This window comes from Rhipicephalus microplus, unplaced genomic scaffold, assembly GCF_043290135.1.
Source record: "Rhipicephalus microplus isolate Deutch F79 unplaced genomic scaffold, USDA_Rmic scaffold_33, whole genome shotgun sequence".
Taxonomy (NCBI): domain Eukaryota; kingdom Metazoa; phylum Arthropoda; class Arachnida; order Ixodida; family Ixodidae; genus Rhipicephalus; species Rhipicephalus microplus.
In genome coordinates, this window is record NW_027464606.1 from 3,660,001 (window position 1) to 3,665,000 (window position 5,000).

Here is a 5,000-nt window from a genome sequence, read left to right on the forward strand (position 1 = left end):
TGTGCATTCACAACATTTCACCTATCGCAGTTTAATACTCGCAATAAAACAACACTATCTCGTTAGATGACGTCGTTTTTGGTAGTTTCACGACGCTACCTAGCTTAAACTAACCTAACCTAACCTAACCTTCGCACTTCTATCGTTAGAAAACGTTTTACTCGCAACTTTACAATGTTTTCTACAAGATTACGACGGTTTCATGCGCTTTCACATTAGATATCGTAGTTCCCGACTTGTAATGTTGAAAAACACTACATCTCACTAAGTGACATTGTTTAATGCGGTTTTACGACGGTTGATATGTCAACCTAACCTAACATTCGCACTTGTATCTGAAGACGCTCAATTACACTGTTTCGTTCACAATTAGGATATTTGCATAACCTCACAGTTTTTCACCAACTTATTACAGTACAGAACGCTGTATCTCGCTGAATGACATCGTTCTTTAAGGGTTCACGATGCTTTCATGCGCTTTAACGAGAATATCACAACATAGCAGTTTCGCACTTGTAACGGTACAACACGCAGTATTTGGCTTGTTCATGCCGTTTTGTGTGCTTTCACAACATTTCACCTATCGCAGTTTCGTACTCGCAATAAAACAACACTATCTCGTTAGATGACGTTGTTTTTGGTAGTTTCACGACGCTACCTAGCTTAAACTAACATAACTCAACCTAACATGACCTTCGCACTTCTATCGTTAAAAACGTTTTACTCGCTACTTTACATTGCTTTCTACAACATTACGACGGTTTCAAGCGCTTTCACATTAGATATCACAGTTCCCAACTTGTAAAGGTGAAAAACACTGCATCTCACTAAGTGACATTGTTTAATGCGGTTTTACGACGGTTCATATCTTAACCTAACCTAACATTCGCACTTGTATTAAAAAACGCTCTATTACACTGTTTCGTTCACAATTAGGATATTTGCATAACCTCACAGTTTTTCACCAACTTATTGCAGTACAGAACGCTGTATCTCGCTAAATGACATCGTTCTTTAAGGTTTCACGATGCTTGCATGCGCTTTAACGAGAATATCACAACATAGCAGTTTCGCACTTGTAACGGTAGAACACGCAGTATTTGGCCTGTTGATGCCGTTTTGTGTGCTTTCACAACATTTCACCTATCGCAGTTTAATACTCGCTATAAAACAACACTATCTCGTTAGATGACGTCGTTTTTGGTAGTTTCACGACGCTACCTAGCTTAAACTAACCTAACCTAACCTAACCTTCGCACTTCTATCGTTAGAAAACGTTTTACTCGCCACTCTACAATGTTTTCTACAAGATTACGACGGTTTCATGCGCTTTCACATTAGATATCGTAGTTCCCGACTTGTAATGTTGAAAAACACTACATCTCACTAAGTGACATTGTTTAATGCGGTTTTACGACGGTTGATATGTCAACCTAACCTAACATTCGCACTTGTATCTAAAGACGCTCAATTACACTGTTTCGTTCACAATTACGATATTTGCTTGACCTCACAGTTTCTCACCAACTTATTACAGTACAGAACGCTGTATCTCGCTAAATGACATCGTTCTTTAAGGTTTCACGATACTTGCATGCGCTTTAGCGAGAATGTCACAACATAGCACTTTCGCACTTGTAACGGTACAACACGCAGTATTTGGCTTGTTCATGCCGTTTTGTGTGCTTTCACAACATTTTACCTATCGCAGTTTCGTACTCGCAATAAAACAACACTATCTCGTTAGATGACGTCGTTTTTGGTGGTTTCACGACGCTACCTAGCTTAAACTAACATAACTCAACCTAACATAACCTTCGCACTTCTATCGTTAGAAAACGTTTTACTCGCTACTTTACATTGCTTTCTACAACATTACGACGGTTTCAAGCGCTTTCACATTAGATATCGCAGTTCCCGACTTGTAAAGGTGAAAAACACTGCATCTCACTAAGTGACAATGTTTATTGCGGTTTTACGACGGTTCATACCTTAACCTAACGTAACCTAACCTAACCTAACCCAACCTAACCTAACATAACCTAACCTAACCTAACCTAACCTAACCTAACCTAACGACGTTTGCAAGCGCTTTCACATTAGATATCGCAGTTCCCAACTTGTAATGGTGAAAAATACTGCATCTCACTAAGTGACATTGTTTAATGCGGTTTTACGACGGTTCATATCTTAACCTAACCTAACATTCGTACTTGTATTGAAAAACGCTCTATTACACTGTTTCGTTCAGAATTACGATATTTGCATAACCTCACAGTTTTTCACCAACTTATTGCAGTACAGAACGCTGTATCTCGCTAAATGACATTGTTCTTTAAGGTTTCACGATGCTTGCATGCGCTTTAACGAGAATATCACAATATAGCAGTTTCGCACTTGTAACGGTAGAACACGCAGTATTTGGCTTGTTCATGCCGTTTTGTGTGCATTCACAACATTTCACCTATCGCAGTTTAATACTCGCAATAAAACAACACTATCTCGTTAGATGACGTCGTTTTTGGTAGTTTCACGACGCTACCTAGCCTAAACTAACCTAACCTAACCTAACCTTCGCACTTCTATCGTTAGAAAACGTTTTACTCGCAACTTTACAATGTTTTCTACAAGATTACGACGGTTTCATGCGCTTTCACATTAGATATCGTAGTTCCCGACTTGTAATGTTGAAAAACACTACATCTCACTAAGTGACATTGTTTAATGCGGTTTTACGACGGTTGATATGTCAACCTAACCTAACATTCGCACTTGTATCTAAAGACGCTCAATTACACTGTTTCGTTCACAATTACGATATTTGCTTGACCTCACAGTTTCTCACCAACTTATTACAGTACAGAACGCTGTATCTCGCTAAATGACATCGTTCTTTAAGGTTTCACGATACTTGCATGCGCTTTACCGAGAATGTCACAACATAGCAGTTTCGCACTTGTAACGGTACAACACGCAGTATTTGGCTTGTTCATGCCATTTTGTGTGCTTTCACAACATTTTACCTATCGCAGTTTCGTACTCGCAATAAAACAACACTATCTCGTTAGATGACGTCGTTTTTGGTGGTTTCACGGCGCTACCTAGCTTAAACTAACATAACTCAACCTAACATAACCTTCGCACTTCTATCGTTAGAAAACGTTTTACTCGCTACTTTACATTGCTTTCTACAACATTACGACGGTTTCAAGCGCTTTCACATTAGATATCGCAGTTCCCAACTTGTAATGGTGAAAAACACTGCATCTCACTAAGTGACATTGTTTAATGCGGTTTTACGACGGTTCATAACTTAACCTAACCTAACATTCGTACTTGTATTGAAAAACGCTCTATTACACTGTTTCGTTCACAATTACGATATTTGCATGACCTCACAGTTTTTCACCAACTTATTGCAGTACAGAACGCTGTATCTCGCTAAATGACATTGTTCTTTAAGGTTTCACGATGCTTGCATGCGCTTTAACGAGAATATCACAATATAGCAGTTTCGCACTTGTAACGGTAGAACACGCAGTATTTGGCTTGTTCATGCCGTTTTGTGTGCATTCACAACATTTCACCTATCGCAGTTTAATACTCGCAATAAAACAACACTATCTCGTTAGATGACGTCGTTTTTGGTAGTTTCACGACGCTACCTAGCTTAAACTAACCTAACCTAACCTAACCTTCGCACTTCTATCGTTAGAAAACGTTTTATTCGCAACTTTACAATGTTTCCTACAAGATTACGACGGTATCATGCGCTTTCACATTAGATATCGTAGTTCCCGACTTGTAATGATGAAAAACACAGCATCTCACTAAGTGACATTGTTTAATGCGGTTTTAGCGCGGTTCATATCTTAACCTAACCTAACCTTACCTAAACCAACCTAACCTAACCTAACCTAACCTAACATACCCTAACCTAACCTAACCTAACCTAACCTAACCAAACCTAACCTAACCTAACCTAACCTAACCTAACCTAACGTAACCTAACCTAACCTAACCTAACCTAACGTAACCTAACCTAACCTAACCTAACCTAACCTAACGACGTTTGCAAGCGCTTTCACATTAGATATCGCAGTTCCCGACTTGTAATGGTGAAAAACACTGCATCTCACTAAGTGACATTGAATAATGCGGTTTTACGACGGTTCATATCTTAACCTAACCTAACATTCGCACTTGTATTAAAAAATGCTCTATTACACTGTTTCGTTCACAATTAGGATATTTGCATAACCTCACAGATTTTCACCAACTTATTGCAGTACAGAACGCTGTAACTCGCTAAATGACATCGTTCTTTAAGGTGTCACGATGCTTTCATGCGCTTTAACGAGAATATCACAACATAGCAGTTTCGCACTTGTAACGGTACAACACGCAGTATTTGGCTTGTTCATGCCGTTTTGTGTGCTTTCGCAACATTTCACCTATCGCAGTTTCGTACTCGCAATAAAACAACACTATCTCGTTAGATGACGTTGTTTTTGGTAGTTTCACGACGCTACCTAGCTTAAACTAACATAACTCAACCTAACATGACCTTCGCACTTCTATCGTTAGAAAACGTTTTACTCGCCACTTTACAATGTTTTCTACAAGATTACGACGGTTTCATGCGCTTTCACATTAGATATCGTAGTTCCCGACTTGTTGAAAAACACTACATCTCACTAAGTGACATTGTTTAATGCGGTTTTACGACGGTTGATATGTCAACCTAACCTAACATTCGCACTTGTATCTAAAGACGCTCAATTACACTGTTTCGTTCACAATTACGATATTTGCTTGACCTCACAGTTTCTCACCAACTTATTACAGTACAGAACGCTGTATCTCGCTAAATGACATTGTTCTTTAAGGTTTCACGATACTTGCATGCGCTTTACCGAGAATGTCACAACATAGCAGTTTCGCACTTGTAACGGTACAACACGCAGTATTTGGCTTGTTCATGCCGTTTTGTGCTTTCA